This window comes from Telopea speciosissima, chromosome 10 (genome assembly GCF_018873765.1).
Source record: "Telopea speciosissima isolate NSW1024214 ecotype Mountain lineage chromosome 10, Tspe_v1, whole genome shotgun sequence".
In the NCBI taxonomy this organism is placed as follows: domain Eukaryota; kingdom Viridiplantae; phylum Streptophyta; class Magnoliopsida; order Proteales; family Proteaceae; genus Telopea; species Telopea speciosissima.
The window spans coordinates 16666158-16687708 of record NC_057925.1 but is presented as its reverse complement, the minus strand read 5'-3'; the positions used below and the strand labels follow the sequence as shown (position 1 = coordinate 16687708).

General features: G+C 36.6%; 1 pseudogene; it reads right to left on the bottom strand.

The window, feature by feature from the left end:
* Positions 1 to 3055: 3055 nt before the first annotated feature.
* LOC122643345 overlaps positions 3056 to 21551 on the bottom strand; it is a 29517-nt pseudogene continuing 11021 nt past the window's right edge.

Sequence of the window (21551 nt, the reverse complement as noted above, 5' to 3'; positions counted from 1 at the left end):
CTAAGATCCGTGGGCCTTCCTTCAACGCGGTGGATGCTGAAAATTACCTAAAATCAATACGAGGGCGAATCACCCATTGTTATAGAGAGGGTAATGCCACGGCCGATGCCCTTGCCAATCGTGCGAAGCAAATTCCAAAACTTCGAGAACTGGAACGGATCCCCTAACTTCATTGCTCATACTACTACGTGGGAAGCTTTGGGCAGTCGTACTACCGCCTCTCAAACCCGTAGTGAGGCCGCTACGATCTTGATTGTACTTGTAATTGGCTGTTTGTGCTCTCAAGCCACATTAGCTGTTCAGTTCTTTTATTTTTGCAATTTTCATCTTACTTTCAATATATACTTGCTGACCTTTAGCAAAAAAAAGAAACTCTTCAAGATTTCAAAGAATGAACTCTTCTAGGTTCAAGGGGAAGAACTCATCATGGTTCAAGAGAAGTGCTCCCTTCTACAAAATATTAATTCATAAATCTCTAGTCTCCATTACAAATAAGATTAGTGAGAATTTTATAGGCAAAGGAAAAGAAAACCTAAAAGTTCCTACGACATCTCAAGAAAATGAAAATTCTAGAAAACAAATAAATAAAAGTAAATTTCAAGACATAGGGGTTGTTCCAATGTGCCTTGATGCAAGCTCCAAGATTGAAGTAGGTGTCTCAATAGAGAAGACCTTATAATATTTTTGTTGCTTCTTAAGAGAGCTCATGGCAGAAGGTGAGCTTCATGGGGAAATGAAGAGACATAAGGAAGATGAAGGTCATTCATGAGTTGGACTACACATGTTCAGTGTAAAAGTCATAGCTCCTTCATTTTAGATCCATTCAACCTCATTCCGAAGCCATTGAAATGAAAACTCAAAGATATACAACTATTATGTTTCGCATTCTCCAAATTCCCAATGGAAATAATGCAAAATTTCACTTGAAGTGGAGGCATGTGCAATGTGCATAGTCATGATTCTGGATTATTCATTGATCAACTTTGAGTGGCAATTTTGTTGGCCTTGGTCTTTGGTTCATTTTAGACCAAGAGTTGGTGCTGGACCTTGAGATAATTTTGGGATTCATGAGCTTGAATGGGCTGATACCAGCTCACACGGTGGAGGTGGGCTGAAGTCTTCAAGATGCGGGTGGGCCTGCATCATGTATGTACCCTTACCCTTACTTTCATAGAGAGGCTTTTTCTAAACTCGAACCCGTGACCACTTGCTCACAATGGAGCAACCTTACCATGCACTATGGCTAGCCCTCTATTATGGAATATGATTATATCATTTGTATAGCCACAGTAACTATAAACCATTGTTGAATCTACATATATAGCGGCAGTTAAAAATTACTTCCGCTAAAGTGCATTCATTGAGCACTTTTTTTTTTTTTTTTGGGGTGTGGCGGTCTAAAGAGACCATTGGACTACTAAAACTTCTTCCAAGCTTATTTACATGAATGAAGAAGACTATTTCTTTTTTGTACTTTGTCATCGTTTTTGCATCCCTAAAACTTAAACTGTATGTCAATGACAATTTAAATGATTACAGACAGCCTTGATCTCCCAAAATATTTTTGTCATACTTAAAATAGTAATGCACCTCAGTCTATTGTAGCCTACTTACATTTGAATATTCAACACTCACTTATTTGGTCTTTCAAACACTAGGAACTACATCTTCGAGTGTACTCGTTAACAAGCTTTGAGAATAATGAAGACTTGGTCTCTAGCAATTTGGCTGGAGAATCATATTCTAGTACAAGGCCTGTTTAAGAAAAGAAAACATATCAATCTGATAAGTACCAGAAAAGGATGAGAAGACATTACATAACTCAACTGAATCAATTTGGTTGTGGTGTACTATCTGGATACTAACCGTTATCGAGAAGGAGGACCATATTGGTATCAAGAATTGATGTTATCCTATGTGCGATTGTGATGACAGTAGACGTTGAGAAATGTCGATTAAGCGTTTCTTGAATAAGATAGTCAGTCATAGAATCCACTGATGCAGTGGCTTCATCGAGTACTAAAACTTTGCTCTTTTTGAGTAATACCCTCCCTAAACAGATTAGCTGTCTTTGACCCATGCTCCAATTCTCTCCATTCTCATTCACTTTAACAGAAATCATATGAAAATGGATTAGCTATTCAGAATCTTCTTTTCCTTAATTTTCTTCCCTTACTTTTTGTTGGAAAAGGGGTTAGGGGCTGGGAGTTTGGGTTGTACATTACAAATTAGATATCTCATACAATAATACACCTAAGGAGGATAAATTGAAGTTGATTAACTTTGGTACAGAGTGAATATGAGAAGAAACCCACCTGCAGAATCAAGCTTCACTTCCTTCTTTCTAAGCTCATCACCAAGCTGGCATTTGTCTAAAGCCTAGAGAAAAAAATTCCATGTCAACTTACCACCTTGGTTGATTCTTCAAGATGGCATAGAATTGATCATTATAGATGAGTTAATCGGAAGACTAAATGAACAAGCAAGGGGGTTACCAAGTGAAAATGGAAAACAGGGCAATAAAAATATTGCACTTCTCAAGTCCAAACTAAAAGATCTCTTAGGAAAAAAATGGTACAAAGATGATCCAATGCATCTAATGTAATGATTGAAATATCTCAATAAAAACGATATCAAAAAAATTGAACAAATAATAAAAAGAAGATGACCACGAGAAAGGATTTCATGGAGATACATGTCCTAACTAGTCGATTAAGATGAGTTTGTTTTGTGTGTGAATCATCAGTAAGTAGAAGATATGTTCATCCTATCTTTGTCATTGATTAACTATTATTGATAAAATGAAAAAAATCCACCTCCCAAATCTGTTCATTAGAGTACTCCTCAAGTGGGTCAAGATTGCTTCTTAGAGTCCCCTCAAACATGGTTGGGTCTTGTGGAATGATGCTCAATCTTGACCTCAAATCATGAAGGCCAATCTTGGAGATGTTAATACCATCTATCCAAATTTGACCGGCTGTAGGTTCAAGCATGCGGAAGAGAGCTTGTGCAAGTGTTGATTTACCACTTCCCGTACGCCTAACAATTCCAATCTTCATCCCTCCAGGGAAAGTGCAGGAAAGACCTCACAAGACAAGGGAAGGTGTGGGGCATATCGAACCTACATACATATTAATTAATTAAATTATTGTGCTTAGTAGAATAAAAAAATAGAAAGAAGAAATGCCTAGCAACAATAGGCTTCAATGGAGTTTATTCCATAAAGCAAGGAAATAAGTAAGGAGATAAAGTCTTGGGAAATCTATATTGTAGCTTACCTGCAAATCAACAATATCAACTTTCCCTTGTGATGGCCATTCATGATCTAATCTGTTTTCTTCTACCAATAGAGGGGATTCACTAGGGATGCAGACGTATTGCATTATTCTCTCTACAGATATAATTTGATTCTCCAGTCTGCTAAGATCCCATATGACCCCATGCATACTAAGACCAAGGCCATATGTGACAACTAAACCCACAACACCTTCAAGAGAGAAAATAAAACAAAATAAATTCAAAATCATACTTCCATGAGAGCAATCAATCATTGTTCCTTTAAAGGATGATTTTATTAGATCTCGTGTTTAGCTTTTTACCAGGACTAAATACTCCCTTGGGCACTGAGATCAAGAAAATCAAAGAGATGGCATATGTGATGGATGTCAACATATCTAGGCGGAAGCATAACCACTTCATTGCACTAGAGAGATGAAATTTGGACCGAGAAAAATCATCCACCAGCTTGAGGTTTGTGTCCATAAACCTCTCTTCTTGATTGAAACACTTGATTGTAGTTGAACCTAAACTAGATTCAGAAAAATGTTGTATAATTGGAGCTTGGCAAACCCCGGCTAGCCGTGAAAGTTCTCGTGCTATAGATGCGTAGTATTGCTACACGTCATTGTTCACAAAAAAGAAAATTAGTTGTAATGCAAAATAAATAAAAGATGCAAGGATTAGTAAGAAATTTAGCCATTTTTTATGAGGGATTTCTTAATGTGAGATGCTTTTGTTTAGATGTTAGTAGTGATACCTCTTCATGGACAAAAGTGTAGGGAAATATTTCATTTTGTTTTATTTATTTTTCAACTATTCTCATTTGAATCGCTACTATTTTCTATTTTTGTTAGATGTTGATTGAATTATAAACATTACCTTATGTTGACTCTGTCCCAAAATTTCTATCCCAAATTCTTTAATAAAAAGTTTACTCAAAATATACATAATTGTATCCCAAATTTTGTAGTACCCAATTTGTTTTACCAAATTTCGAATCATATTATCGAATTTCAATTCCATTAACAATGGCATGTATCTATAGCCAATTTTTTGCTAAATCTAAATTTTCTAATGATGGGACTATAAAATATAGCCTTATTCACTATTGCCAAAGAAAATAAATAAGCAGTTAAGTACAAAAATGCACCATAGTGGTGCCTAGGTACTTCAATTAAGCTAGAGAAGACTGCTGGCGGGAGATCTCTATTCATTACACCCAGCGAAACCAAAAAACATGAGCGCATAGAGTGATACGCAATCAAACTACTATGCTAACGTGCTTTAACCTAAACAAGCAAGGGCCTGACTATATACAACGGCTAGCGCCAGAACAAGCAAGGGCCTGCGCCAGAACAAGCAAGGGATGTGAAATGATTTTGCATGATTAAAGTAAAAGCGTAACCCTCGTGCTTTACTTTGGAAATAAAGAGGCATGTTAAGACCCAATGGAATAAGAAGGAAAGTAGAAAAGAAAGATGGAAAGGAATTGCAAAAGAATATTTGCCCCTTGAAAAATATCAACTATTTAATAATGTGGCATTGATTCCTAGAGGCTTCTCTTGACTTCCCAAATATCTGCCATATGGTAGTTCAATTGGGGGATCAAAGCTAGTTGATGTGGGTTGTCCAATTAACCAACACACCATCTATCAAATTTGATCCTAATTGGTTGAGAATTCAATTTCAAAGCTTTGGGTAAGTTAAAAGACAAGGTATAGACACTAAATTTTGTCATCTCAAACACTCCTCCCCTACTGCAAGTGATTCGAAGCCGAAATAGCCCATATAGTTTTTCGCTATGGAAACTTTCCAGATAGCATAGTTTTATGATATTAAGGCATGTCCTAAAATTTGTTACAAATCACACGCTGTTTAGCCATCCTTTCATCAAACCCAAATTTTGTTGGTCCCACCCCGCTCTAGGTCACAAATCTGACTATGTCCCTGGACATATCTGTGGTTGATCTTTGAATCAATGATTATAACATAAAATTTTTTTTCCGATGATGAGTGGATTGTCAAAATTTGACGGTTGGATCTCCCGAAAGTTTGCTAAAAAGGTGATTGCACTGCAGACTAGCCGGCTTTGGGCACAAATCTAACTAACTTCACAGAAGAATCTAGGGTTTCTATTTATTTCATTGAAAAAAAGATTCAAAATACTTTCCATCAATATAAAGATCACAAAAATTAGAAAGCTAGATCTCTCGGAATTAGTCCCAAAATTTAGCAAAAATGCAATTGAAAACCTATAAATATAAATGGGTTCCTCTCTCTCTCTCTCTCACACACACACACACACACACATTTCAAACTGACCAATTCACCTTCTAAGCTCTGAACGTTCAAGATCAAGTTTATTTTCTCTCTCCTAGATTAGTGTCTGATAGTCCCTCGGAAAATCCGAAAACCCCTGGGGAAAGATTGAAATGTAGGAGAAGTCTACAAAAAGTCAGCAAGAGTGGAAATTCTGTAGAATCTATAAAATTCCTAAAAATAAAAAATGGCAAATTTCCCTGGGAGTACTGAATTACTTCTAGACTATCGCAGAAGTATTAGAATTCCCCAGAAACTCTAGTGAATTACTTCTATAATGTCGGTTTTACCAAAAATACCCCTTGTAATAAGTAAGCGCTGCCAGATCTTTTCAAAAGGATATATATATATATATACATATACATATACGTAGACAACCATACGGAATTATGTTGGACCTAATCCCTAGTGAGGGGGGTATGTAGATAGGCAGACAATTTTATGCCTTAGTTCAGTCATTCCTATATATATATATATATTTCAATCGTGCATTTACCATACATATTACATACGTACATATATTTTGCCGCTTTCATTTACATTTAAGTAGTATTATTATTATGCAAGTTAGTATTTAGGACTAGTTAGTAAGACTAATTAGAATAGGAGTTGGTTTACATAGAAAGAGACTAGCCAGTGGCTAGGTGGCTGTTAGGGTGTCTCACACCTTCCCAACCCATAAATTTGAACATATCCTGGGTCAGACCTTTGACTTATCCATTACTGATCGAGTTAAACATAGTCCTCCTCCTAAAATGGGGGAGACATTTATGGGTCCTAGACGTTGATCTAGGAGATGACTCCAAAAGAACATTTATCTGAAGATGATATTCCTCTCCTTTTCCCAACGAAGAGGAGGATAGAGGTCCCATCAAACCTCAAAAAATTGGGGCTTTCCTAACAAAATTGCCTCAGGAATCATGGTGCACAATCGTCTCCGATCCCCAACCAACACACATGCACTTGCGTTCCTTTTTTCCCTTTTTCTCCCCCTTATCCGAAGACGAAAAAAGAGGACGTGGAAAACCCAGTCATTTACACCCACACAAGGATACAAATCCAAACATGGTGTGCTATGCATAGATGTTGGATAAAAAGACACATGACTTTTCCAAATAGGAAACAACTATCCATTGGTCAATCTGACTAAATCATCCCTCCACATGACCCTAAATTGCTGGATCACTAACACAAGGCTCTTAGTCAGGCCTTGGAATGGACATTTCTCTCTAATCCTTAATATTTAGCTAATAATAGTTATTTATTAATTTATCATTTCAAAAGTATTTATAATTTTTTTATAATTATTGACTGTTTTATTATTTATTTGTTTGGATGAATAATGATTAATATTTAACGAGTGCCAAAGAATACATCTACTCCCCAAGAAGGAAGCACATGAAGAAAAAAAATACAAGGACCCACCCTCAAGGGATATTCCCATTCCTAGTATGCAACAAAATTGGAAAATCCTAAGGTTGGATAACGTGCCTATTTGTAGGAGTATCGAAGTAAGACCAAGCATGGAGATAAAGCTTTCCCTTGAACACCGAAAAATATGGATGTTCAAATGATTCATTATTTAAATAGTAAATAAATGAGAAATTATTCATTAATTTAGTATTTGCAAAGTGTTCTTGGTCAACAGACCAAGTAAGGTTGAAACATACAATTCCACTACGTAGAAGGATCAACTGGTAAGTGTGGTGTAGACACCAATTTTTGTCACCTCAGGAGTTTTATTGACGATGATGGAAGGAGTCTCCTAGAATCTCAACAAAAAAATTTGTTGTAGAGTTCGTGGTTTTTTAGGAAAATGACTATTTTGCCTTTGGTATTACTTACGTGCCTCTACCTTTTCAAAATTAACAAAGACTGATAGGTTAAGTGTGTTTTGTCATTATAAGCCTAAATCTAGAAGATGGTGAAAAGACAACTTTGTTTAGCTATTATTTTGTGGGTCCCCCACTTTGAGTACAGTTTTGATTGTGTTCTCAGTCAAATTTGTTTCTGATATCCCCATATCGGATATTACTCAGAAAGACCTTCCGGCGATATGTGGTGCATCAAAATTTGATCACCAGATTAAAAGAAATCGCCATTTAAAGTTTTTGGAAAAGGATTCCATTCTGACCAATTTGGGAGTGCCATTTGGCACCTCCCTTGCAGTTCTATAGGGACCATTTCTATGGTACCGCAGAAATTGCTTCTGTGGTACTACAAAGACCAGTAAGGGTCTATAAAAGAAGACCCCTTCATTATGGAGGCTTGATTTTTGCTCCAAAGGATTGTTGTTAGTCTCTCTCTCTCAAATCACCAAAAGAAAAGAGGAGAGAGAAAGAGAAATAAGGCTCTTGATGAGTCAAGAAATAATAGACCAATAAGGGAATGACATGTGGCAACCTAGAGACTGAACAAGAGAAACCGGTCGGACCAAGCCATAACCCAAGGCCGGCCGGAGAACAAATCTTCAAGGTCCGAGTGGTGTACCCTCGGATGCTCAGTCAGTATTTGGCGCACTTAACCAGCAGTACATGCCAGGGGAACAAGAGAAGACCTAAGTGCTCCAACTCGGATCATGATTAGGTGAGACCGAGTGCTCCCACTCAGATTCAGGTTCAGGATTGGAGAACAAGGAAGACCCAAGTGGTCCACACTTAGGTGACAAGGCAATTATCGATGGAAGAACCGAGTGTATGACACTCGGACCAAGACTTCACGCACGGCCCATGCACAGGGTCAGCCTCAGATCACGGCTGGTCTGGCATAGGGTCAGCCTAGTATGAAGGATTGGATCTTCCTATAAAACCCTAAATCAAAACAACAACCGTAACCCGAGTAATAAGTCGCAGGGCCACGTCACCTCACCTCGAAGATCACGAGATGTGCTGAGTCAACTGGCACAAGATCTTCTACCTAAATCAGACTCTTTCCTTACAAGGACTCTCCCCATAATCGTCCAAGGCCACACTATAAATACCCAGGTATGAGGCTCAAATGCTATCTAATTTTTTGCGATATTGAACTGCTGCTAAAATGAAGACCTGACTTAGGCATTGAAAAGTCCTCGGCCAGAGCCACATCGGCTCTCCAATACTAGCTCAATCGATTTTTGCAGATTCATTCTAGGTGGACCAGACCAGAGGTTTTCAGACGCAACAGTTCCATTTCAATTAATGAAAGTGGAGTTTTCTCTCTCCTAACCTAGCAAAGCCCCAACTGAAATACTCAAAATACCGTTAAATGCCTTGGAGAAAGCTTGACATCCAAAGAACTATAGACACCAAAGAGCGAGTATCTAAGATTCCCCAAGACGCCAAAATTCTGTCAGGAGGTGCCTAGGCAACCGAAATACTACTAATTGGGTCCCGCACCTCTGATTTAAGAATTTCTCCGAGTAAGCCAGAAACTAAGGGGCAGTCACTCTTTGCTTTCTTTTCATTTTATTTCTTTTGTTATAAGTGTGTGTACACATATAACTCTCTCTTAACCCTAATGTGTCGTTGTGCTGTCGATTTTTTCTATCAAACCCCACCTTACTATCAAGTTCATTCCAGATGTTTTCAAAACCCTAGACAAATTTAAATCAAATAAAATGGGTTTCATCACTTATTTAAATTACATAGAATGAATGCGGATTCTAATGCCAACCCTGACCCTTGAAATAAAAGCTTTTCGTGTGGGAATCGATTGACAACCAGTCGGTGTCATTGTACTTTGTTTAATGTGAATAGGTAATTTTGAACCCTATTCCCTTGTTTTTACATGTGGATTTAGTTGGCCCATCTTGACTCTCAAAATAGAATCTTTTTTGTGTGAGCACCATTGACACCAAGTAAGTGTCATTGGACACCATTTACTGGATAGGTGGTTTTGGACCTCTAGTTAAGTTAGATCCTTGGTATTTTCATCGACCAACGAGGGCCATCCAAATGGAATATTTCATTTTAAACCACCCATGTTATTTCATAACCTTTCGTATCTGTCTGTGCACCCCTTCGATAATCTCTGCACCCATGTCGAATCTATAGATTTTTAATGAACTATCTTTCCACATGTCAACTCTATTTGGGCTTAAACTTGATTTGTGAGTAGGGACTTTAGGTCAACCTGACGAAATTTTTTTTACCCAATCCGATTTACCACATGGCAAAAGTAGGCACCAGGCCATGGGTTGGTTGTGTGGATTGTTGGACTAAAAACCCATCTCCCCTTATTTTAAATATATTCTACAAAAAAAAAAAAAAAACTTTTTTAAATATGAACTTGAACTGCCAGAAGAGGCCATACTATATATTTATCATATATATTTCAAATATTTTATGCATATCAAAAGTGCAACAATATCGTTTTAAGTGACCTTTGCACATTGACAACATATTCCTTATTCTGTCCTTTCTTCTCAAACAATTTTGTATGCTAATTTATATGAAAAATGTGTGATTGGTAAAAAAGATTTCTTTTATGTATTGATTATAAGTTAAGAAGACTAGTAAGGCCTAAAACTACTTTCTCATCTAAGCATATATTCATCAACCACTAAATCAATTTTGATATGAACAAAGAAAATTCGTAATTCATTGATTAAACAAAGCTTGAACCAACTTGTATTATGACCTATTAATCATGATAAAGATATGGAGAGCTTGATTTGAAATCTTTAGAAGTGGAAGTGGCTATATGATTACCTGGTACCAGATGCATGCCACAGTCATTGAGATAAAAACTATTAACATCTGCCATGTAACCCATGACATTATAGCTGTAGTTCCAAGAAATCCTATGATTGAGATAAGAAGTTCTTCAATTTGATGGGGAATAGAGGTATCAACTGCACTTTGATCTATGGATACCTATATACAAAAAATAGAATTTATTTATAATTTAAAATATATTAACTTTTATGGTGGTCAAACAAGGTCATTTAGACTACAAGAATAATTAAGCATATTTACTAACCCGATTTAGAATCCTTCCACTTGGAGTAGAATCAAAAATGAAATAGGAGCACGGAAAATGCACAAATGCATTTTCTTGAAGAGCAAAATGGCTGTCTTGTATCCAACATTTACAACGAGCATGGACCTTATAAGTACACAAAGAGAGCTTCCAAGGGTCATAACAACATAAACAAAGATGAGAGTGGTTACTCGAACATGAGGTCTCACATCCTCTGAAACAGGAGTAGCTAACACCATCCGGTACTTACTAGCTATTTGAAGAAGCTGAAAAAGAATTTGTGCTAGCAATATCAATAGTACAAAAACTTCTTTATATGCAGTGGTAACATATTTCCAGTAGAGTGATAAGCTAACTCTACCCTTTTCTCTTCTTTCTTCTTGGACAAGCTGCCCTTCTGACCTCTCTAGTTTTTCTATTTTATAATTTTTGGGTTCTTTTTCCTCGTCTTGAATAGAATTCTCACTACATAGCATATTACCATCTTCCTCATCATTTATTAAATTATCCAATGCAGTCCCACGATCGACAGAATTAAGGTTCATCAAAGCTTTCTTATGTGCACCCACTAATTCCATAAAGTCAGTTCCTGGACTAAGAATTTCTTCATACTTTCCTGCTTGGGTAATCTTCCCATCTCTCATAACCTATCAAACAAGAGAAGGTAAATAATCACTCTTAAATTATGTTGAATGACTAAGTCGGGAATGAAATATGTCATCTTCTCACCAGGATAAGATCAGCAGAAGGTAAAAACTCTACTTGATGGGTAACATAAATTATTGTTTTTGAACCCAAAATTCTCAGCAAACACTCCTGTCACAAAAGTTTAGATGTTCACATTAAAGAACTCAAAAAGAACTTCTAGTCACTTAAAGATCTTATACATATTAATATAATTTATTTTTCATAAAGATAAGTACATTAAACCTTAGGTTTTATACAAGAACACATGCATATTTCTCTATATCAAATGTATGTATATCTTTTTTGTTTAGACAAATATGATTTCATTCTTTTTAGATCAATTTTAGATTAAATTTAGTTCATGATGAACAAAATTATGATGTAAGCAATGAGATGTATAGTTTCAAGCCAAATTTATTAAGGAAATCTTTGGAATTAGAGATAAGGTATTACCAAAGCTTTCTTATGTGCACCCACTAACTACATAAAGCTAGTTAGATTCTGAACTAAGTTTTTTTTTCATACTTTCCCGCTTAAATAAGCTTTCCATCTCTCATAACATACCAAACAAGAGAAGGTAAATAATCACTCTAAAACTGGGTTGAATGATTAAATTAGAAAAGAAAGATGACATATTCTCAGCAAAATAAGATCAACAGAAGGTAAAAACTCTACTTGAGGGGTAAAATAAATTATTATTTTTGAATAAAAAAATTCCGAATAAAAAATTTCCAGCAAATACTCCTATCACAAAGTTTAGATGTTCACATTAAAGCACTCAAAAAGAATTTCTGGTTACTTAAAGATCTTATATATATTAATATAAAGATAAGTACATCAAGCCATAGGTTTTATACAAGAACACAAATTTCTCAATATCATATGTATGTATATCATTTTTGTTTAGACAAACATGATTTCATTCTTCTTTAATCAATATTTAGATTAAATTTAGTTTATGGAGAACAAAATTATGATGTAAGCAATGAGATGTACAGTTTCAAGCCAAATTTATCAAGGAAATAATTAGAATTAGAGGTCAAAGAATAGCTACCTTAAATAGATGAGTTCCAGTGTGAGCATCGACAGCACTAAAGGGATCATCAAGCAGATAAATGTCAGCATCATGGTACAAAGCACGTGCAATCTGGATTCTGTGCTTCTGCCCACCACTCAAGTTGATCCCCCTCTCTCCAATGATAGTCTGGTCACCAAAGGCACACAATTCTAGGTCCTTTTTTAATGAACATGCTTCAAGAATCATTTCGTGCCTTTTCTTATCCATCTCCTTACCAAACAATATATTGTCCATTATCTTGCCACTTTGTATCCAAGGTGATTAGGCAACATATGCTTTTGTCCCATTCAACTTAATGGTTCTAGATACCTTCGGCACTTCCCCTAATATACATGAAAGTAGGCTTGACTTGCCTGACCCAACAGAACCACAAACTGCCACTCTCATACCACAGTGTATTTGAAAATTAAGATTTTTTAATGTGAGATTAGGAGAATGAAGGTCCCAAGAGAAATTCCCCTTGACCATGTCAATTGCAATGTTGGCACCATCTCCTGGAAGCTTTTGTACTATATTTGGATGAAGATCATCAAGACAGCGGAATAAGACTATTCTATCAAGGGAAACTTTAGTTTGTACTACCATGGAAATTGTGTCAGGAAGATTATGAATGGGCCCTTGCAATATCTCAAATGTTGCAAGTGCAGATAGAATCTTCCCCGACTCTAACGGAATTCCCATAAGTATACAAAAGCCAAAAGTAATAATGGAGACAAACATGGGAGACGAAGAGTAGACAAAAACAGTCATAGCTGATGCATAAAGTTGCTTTTTTAACCATCTTGTTTCAAAGTTCCTTAGCTCAATTATCTTAGCCAAGAACTTCATGTCCCAGTTCTGGAGCTTGAGAATCCTCATATTCCTTAGAGCCTCAGATGTCACCTTCATCCTTCGATCCTTTGAATCCATCAACTCCTCTTGAAATTTCTCTTGTAGTTTTCCTAATGGAATATTTGCTAACATCAAAATCACTGTGGAAACAAAAGCTGCAAGTGAAGCCAACCCAAGGCTCTTGTACAAGATCAACAATGCTAGGACAACCTCAATAGGCACCTTCCATATATCGTGTACATACCAACTAAAAAAGGCAATTCTCTCAACATCAACACTCATCAAATTAATGCTCTCCCCACTAGTGTGACCCTGCTTTGATTGGCTTGAAAGCCTGAGACCCTTCTTATAAATTATTGAGAACAAGGCAGCACGGACCCTAATTGCCATCTTTCGTAGTTGAAAAAACAAGTGTCTCTCTGAGAGGCTCCATACGAGCTTTGAGAGAAAGAAAATAAATACTAGCACATAGCCTTTATATTTTAGTTGGTGAGGGTTATTGAGATACTGGACGAAGGAATCCATAAGATATGGTCCAACATAAGAAGCTATTGTGCATATAATGGAGAATACAGTCGTCCATAGAGTTTCTTTCCACGTCAAAAGAATCAATGCCTTCACTATCTTGAGTGTGCTTACCTCCTCACCATTACCATTGTCATTATAATCAGATTCAAGTTTATTTCTAAAACAAGCAAAAACCACATTGCCTCTATCACAATTGGCAAGCTGAGGAATATCTTCAAGGTCCAATGTTTTTTTGTACCCAAGTGCAAGCAAAGGCCCCATCCATGAAAAAATAAAAATACTAAGAACATTGGCATTTGCATAAGGAGTTACATTCTCTCCACTAACACTAGATTTTTGTCCACCGTCACGTTTGTTTGTACTTGAACTAATTTTCAAAAAAGGCTCTAATAGATGAAGATCTTCTTCTTTTCGTTTCTTGCCAAACAACCCAGCATAGCAAAAGATCAAACCAGCAATAAACGATGCAACATCAGAGATCCATAGCAAGAATGTTATGAAAAAATGTTTCCAATATAGACCAAGATGTATAACAAGAAGGAACAAGACATTAGGAAGAAGAAGGCCCACCAAATCCTTAGTAGAATGGGAAACTTGCACTCACTTGAATAAGAAAATTGAATGTACAAGTAAGCAGAGATCACAAACCAAGTAAGTGTTCTAAATGAAAAATCCAATTGGCCGAAAATATTTAGGTCAGACCAACCATGTCTATATCCAGAGAGGTAGTTTAACACACATTGGAGAAGATCACAGAATTACAGACCCATGCAAGATATAAGGGCTGACCAATAATATAAAAAGTATGTATTTTTTAACATTGGTTTTGAATTTTCAAGGGTAGGTATCGTGTATCTCTTGCAAGTCCAAGAAATGGATATAACTAATAGAAAAACTAGGTGTGAAAAAATAGAAAGCCCATGCAAGAAAATGGTTGTAGAAGACTGCGAAAAAAAAATCCAGGTGTCCATATCATCCTTTGATTCTTCAAAAATATCCATATCTGCAATTTTCTTTTATTCTGTTTGCGATTTGGTGGCTTAGCTCATATAGATCCAATACAAATCTTATCAGCTTTACTATTTTTTGAATTGATGCAGGGACATTTGACAAATGTTGACGAAACTCTTAGCATCTAAATACCACGATTATCAACTAATGTGTTCTAGAAAGACTTAGACCAATATTGAAGTCTCAATATCACCCTTAGCTGTAGTTGAACCTGTTAATGGATAAGAGAACAAAAATTGTTTGAGAATATATAAAGATGAACAAAATTTCATCGAAAAAAAAAAAACAAGAATGGAAGAAGCTGCAGTTATATATGATTTAGTCCATATTCAATTAAGATCATCAATAGAGAGCCTATACTTAGAAATATGATTTATAAACCAATAAATATTTTAGAAAACATAATGGAGAGAAATGCAAGGTAGAGAGCTTCGTATCATAAGAAACCTAGAGATGCATTACACTAAATGTAAATAGAAAAATAAGAAGAAAATAATGAACTTCCAAAATACAAAATCCATATATGATGACGTTTCAAAAAATGCAATCATAGAAACAACATCAACAACATAATTCACCTATGAATAGAGTTATCAAATGTTGACAAACAGTAGTACGTAGCTTCTCTACGAGAAACATTACAAAACAAATTATGGCAAATTGAAGATTATCAAATGTGAGGGAGGAAAATCCTTGTGAAACAACACTTCAACTAACCACACTCAACTTGATATTACCTATAAATCAATAACTGGATCGATTCATACACTAATTTAAGTGACTATTCCAATCCATCTCATGCAATAATCAATACAATTTCACTTGTTATAAGATATGAGTGGAGTGTGACTCTAGTGCGGTGGTAACTTCAGTTATCTCTCAATTCATCCACTGGTTCTTCATAAAAACATGGATGTTTTTCAACAGTTATCTGGAAAGAATCTCTTGGAAAATATCTCATTGCTATCGTGAAGTGAATGTGGTAGCATATGCGTTAGCAAAGAAAGCAGCCTCGACACGGGCATTTTCCGTTTGGTTTCCTTCTCCGCCTTTCATTTTAGGGGATATTCACTGTGATATGCAGGGGAGACTATGATATAGATTTGGTTGATGCCTGGTCTTGTATTTTCGTTAATCTGTAATTCTGCTGATGGACGTGTCGAAGGTGGAATTACAGATTAATGTCTTGATGTATTTTATTTATTTATTTATTTTTTATCTTGCCTAGATGTTAACTCAGTAATTTTTCCTTTATTTTAATATATTTTCCGGCCATTAAAGAAAAAAAAAGGGGCAAATTTCATGGACCCCCCCTCTAAGTATGCAAAATGTTACAGACATCCCAAACTTGGATAAAATGTCACAGACACCCTTTACTTTATGATTTCATTTCAACTTAGTCTACTGAGTTAAGTCTCTCTTAGTTCTTTTAAAATGATGAAATTACCCTTACAATAGGGTGAACTTCCCATAATACCCTTAAGGGTAAAACCCCAAATTACAAAGCACTCTACTTCGTCTTCAATTCGTTGGTCCAAGCCCGAAGAAGCAAGAACTCGGAAATTGTGGTAAACCCACTGTACAAATTACAATGGATGCAAGGAAGGTTCCCACAAGGATCAAAGAAAATTAAGTGGAGTTTCGTCTTTCCCTCTTGAAGCTCTACTAAGAGTGCGTTTGGTAACGTTTAGAACAGTGTTTTGAACAGTTCTTTTGTTCAAAAAAACATGAAAAAGTGTTTGGCTTTGCGGTTCATTTTTTTGTTCTTTTAGAACGAACCGGAGGTCTTGAGCACCAAAAGAACGTTATTTACAGACTGTCTCGGAGACGGTCTGCAAAGAACAAAGAACGACGCGAGCGACGGATAGAAGGCAAAACCCGTGATTTTTTGGAGAAAAAACACGACTCTCACATCTCTCTCTCTCTGCTACCACCAATTTTGGAGACGACGAAGGGCTCACTCTGCAACCCTAGGTGAGATCTCTCACTCTCTCTCCCTCTCTATCTCTCGCATGCTGGTAACATTGTTTCCCTCTCTCTGTTTCTCTCTCTCCCTCTCTATCTCTCGCACTCTCTGCACTTCTCTCTCGCTCTTTCCCTTTCTCTGTCTCACTCTCTCCTTCTCATATACTCTCTCTGTGTCATTGTTTTGGTTCATTTCCTCTCTATGTCTCTCTCTCTCTCCCTCTCATACTCTCCCTCTCACCGTCTCTGTGTGGAGATTATGGAAGACTGATCCAAATTTTTTTAGATTTTGTCTCAGGAAGTCGATCTGCACCCTACAACCGAAAACAACAGACGGATCAGCACCCCTTTGCTTCCCATTTTGTCTCAGGTAATTTTATATCTTAGATCTAGTGTAGTCTACTTTTTTTTTCTTTTAAATTTTTTTTCTTGCTGTAACGGATCAGCACCCCTTTGCTTCCCATTTTGATGCATTACAATATGGATGACAAATCAAAATGGTATTGATTTTACAAGTTGGTATGCCTCTAGATGATTCCATGATGAAGCAATGTAAACTTATGATTTTACAAGTTGGTATGCCTCTAGATGATTCCATGGTAAATTTTGTGAAGTTGGAGTTTTCTGGTTTACTCTCTTCTGTCTTTGATCAGTAAATTCAAGGTGCAGGAATTGCTTGCACTATAGCTTTTCATGGGGAATAGTTTTGCAGATTGAATCATAAGTTGGGACAGTTGGTTGAATAGTTTTGCCACTCATCTTTTGACTTGCATTTTTTTTATTTTTGTTATTAATTTGTTAGGATTTCTTTTTCCATTTTTATTGCTATTATTTCTGCTACTGTATTTTTTACCACATGTTCCAGAGACCTGGAGAAATAACATTAAATAAGAAACCATCATTATAACTCCTACAATTGATTCATAATATCATTTATATCAATTCCAGAATTGGTAATTGTCCTGAACATCCTGAAATGTCTAGGAAGCATGCGATGCAGTCATTGCTAATGGATATTTTCTGTCCACAATGGACTAGTTTCTATTGTCTGACCCCTCAAAGAAAGCATAGTCCACAGGGAAGTATTCATTGCCATAGAGGCTAAGGAATGGGTAGATATTAACAGTGAAAGGGGCATCATTCTCATTGAGGTACTGAACTATTTCAATTGTAAGTTCACGTATGTCTGACCTGAAGTCACCAGTAGAAGGGACTGGCTTTGTATCCTCATTTAAGGCTTTCTGAACATTCTGCAAGGTAGGCAGGGTGACTTGTGAGAAGGTGCCATTGTATGTCTAGAGGAAGGGTTCATTGCCCACAGCAACATACCTGCAAATTTTAATGGTTTTTGTTGGGAAGGATGGGATTTTGTGAAGGTATCATGATCAAGGAACTGAAATTGAAACAATTAATATCAAATTTTTGAAAACAAACACCAACTTTGCAGAGCAGTTCCCTGAAGAAAATGACTGGCTGGAAGATTAAGGAACTGAAAGAAGAGCATACCAATGCTAATGGTAAGATGGCTCGTCCTAGTTAAAAATGCCCTCTTTCAGGTGGCATTAAAATAGAAACAGAAGTGATCACAAAAAAATGGACACTTACGAGCTGAAACTCATTTTCAGAGAACACCCCAACAAACAGAGGAATTTGAAGAAACGACCTGCAAAATTGCAGAAACTGCATTGCTATCGTTGAAAACAAAGAAACCCATCAAGTAGAAAAGGAAAAGAAGCTCAAGATAGAATGGATTAAAACGAAGAAGAAGAAGTAGAAAGAAAAAAAAAAACAGTCTCAAAGAACAATACCGAGAAGGAAGCAACAATATAAAGAGGTAGCAATGGGCTTTTATGCACCACAAGCTACCAAGGGCACTAGGCACTTGTTCACTAAGCAGGGGTTGTTAGTAGGCCAATCCATGGAGTATTTCAGCCTTGAATTTGTGTTAAAACTAGTAAGCTCACATAGGGCTATTCAAAGTGGACAGAAGTTATATAACAAGAAACTCTCACAAATCTTTACTATCCCCACTACATAATTTTGGACTTATTAGCGATTACTCCTTGCTTTGCTAGATCATTGGCTATCTCATTTGCTGATTTTGGCTTCTACTGGAATGAGGTATGAGGTATACTCTTAGGAAGCAATGTGAATGATGAAACAAATAAGGTGGGTATAAACACCAAGGCTAACTAGAGGCTTTCCTCATCCAACCAGTGACTATAGCTGAATCATCTTCCACCATGAAATTGACGCAGAGCAAAACTGTTGTCTATGATGGGCCGAAAGGTGATGATTTCAAGAGTAATAGGAGCTTCTTTTTTTTGGGGGGGGGGGGGGGTAGTGGCAACACTTGTAGTATTGCTAAAATCGGATGACTCTTTGTTCTGTACTAACAATCCAATATATCCATGTATTCATCATAACATACCCTTTTGATGCTTGTTTTAAGCTTTTGATTGGCTGGGTATGCATTAGGAGCAGAATCATAGATCCATACTCAAATCACCTTTATCATTGTCCCATCCTCATGTAATGGAAAACCCAAACTACAACATAAGTTCCTTCTTTATCAAGAAGAAAATTGTGGTTCCTTCTCTATTACCAACTGACAGTTGGGTCTGCCTTTGTCCACTTGTGTAAAATTAATAGAAAACCCTTCCATCTGCTTTATGGATCTCACTTCTCTTTTCTTAAATCTGTAGCTAGAGTTTTTTATGAAAGACATCTCTAGCGCTCATGGGAGTTTGTAACTGTAATTTGAGTTATATTAGGATTCTAGTTAGGCCAAAAGGGCCAAATCTGTGTGGTTAATACCTATATGTAGCCTTGAAAACAGCATGTTTGTATGGAATTGTTTGGGTCTTTTGGTTATGGTTGAGGAGTGGTTCTCTTTCAAGTGGACTAACCCTAGCTTTGCTCATTGTGATCAAGCCTCCTATTTCTCTTTATGTTTTTTTAATCAACATTCTTCAATTCTTTGGTAATGAATATGACTATTTATTTTTTTGGGTAATAGATATTTTTATTTCATATTGTTTGTTACATAATGTATGTGTTATTATTCAGATATTGTGGCTACTTCATCAAACTATGGTTTGTTTATGTAACTTATGTTGGATTTTACAGAGTGATAATCGTGGATGTGGATTTTTTCAATGGATAGAAGAAGGCATGATCTCATCTTCTAGCCAACAGACTAATGTATCAGTGGTTTGTCCCTCAGGCTCAACAGCTATATCCGCTCCGTCTTCTTTGAAATTTCTGAAAGATTATTGCAAGAGTGCAATTATATCCTTGGGAAACCATGCCAAGATGTTCAAAGACATCCTTGAAGGTCTTACCAAGTTAGACTTGAAGAAAGAAGAAAATTAAATCATGAGAGGGGTTATCAAAGTTGTAATTTAATGACTTTAATTAACTATAAGTTGATATATTTTAATTATAGACATATTTTAAATTATGTTAAGTTTAATAATTTATTAGATATTTTAATTTATGTTAAATATGGAACTTATGAGAAATTTTTAATTTATGTTTGTAGAGAAACATTTATTTTGAGGTAAAAATGGTATTATTGTAATTAACATCAAAACTGTTTTGAACAGATTTTGCCAAACATCATTTCTGTTCTGAACAGCGTTCTTGAGAACGTTACCAAACGGTCATTTTTTGTCTCAGAACGCCGTTCCAGACAAAGAATGCAAAAGAACATTCTTAGTCAAGAACGGGCGTTCTTTGCTCAGACCGATACCAAACGCAGCCTAATTAAGCAATTCTAATTTTGAGGATTTAGGTTTTGGGGAGTTTTGAAATTTAAAAAGAGCCAGAGAAGGAAAAAAGATGGAAATTGTTGGAGGACTTATTTTGGGGCCAGCAGTGCAAGAATTAGTGGATGCCAAAAGATGGGAATGATCCGACTAGCGGTTTGGGAGTAATTTGGAAAACCATGATCTTACGAGCAGAGATCCCAGAAACCAAATGAGATTCCTCAAGTACTCCTTTGCGGATTGGATTGTATCATCTGGGAGTTCTTGAATTATCTGAACCATATCAGGAATAGAGTTAGAGACGATTTCCAATAGAATCCTCTCAGGCCTCGTGAGCTTTTTTGCTCTGCCTCCATCTGAATGCTGCCTAGAAGCTCTTCCTTTCGAATCCACGGAGGCCGTATCTTTCCTCAGCCTCGTCGGGAGCTCCGATGGGAAGAAGGATTGGTTATCAAAGGTGGTTGCTCTGTAAAGACTATTACACGATTCCTTATTGATTTGACGATTACCCAGCATCAATTGATGACCAAAACCACCGGCGCCTCCTTCGCCACCGTGATTCGATATTGCAACGCCGCCTTCACCGACGGCTAATCTGCAAAACCATGACCTTACGGGCAGAGATCCCAGAAACAGTGAAACTGAAATTTAATCCAATTAAGCCAATAGATTCCCCTCAAACTTGGATCGAGTATGAATCTAGGTAAGCTAGATATGAAATAATTAGGGAAACAAAATTCTGAAATCCCAAATTTGCAGGTTTAGAGTGATTTTAAGTAGCAATCAAATAACAAAACCAAAGGACTCCAAACTCGGCCGAGTTTAGGTCAGAGGGTGTCCTTGAACTCCACAAAGTTTCAGGGAAAATAGAAGAGGGGTTTGGATTTTATAGATCAAACAATAGGTGATGAAATAACTCTGAAAACAGAGCACCCTGTTGAACAGTGAACCAGAAATTAAACTCAGATTCAGGCTTACGGCCCTGATAATTGGGGGTTAAACATATAGTAAGACAACTCTTAAACTTCTTGAAATCTGGATTCAAACGAGCAACTAACGAACTCGGCAGATTGTTGAGCGTGCTCTGAAGCATGTTGATAAGATACCAAACTTCTCTGGTATAT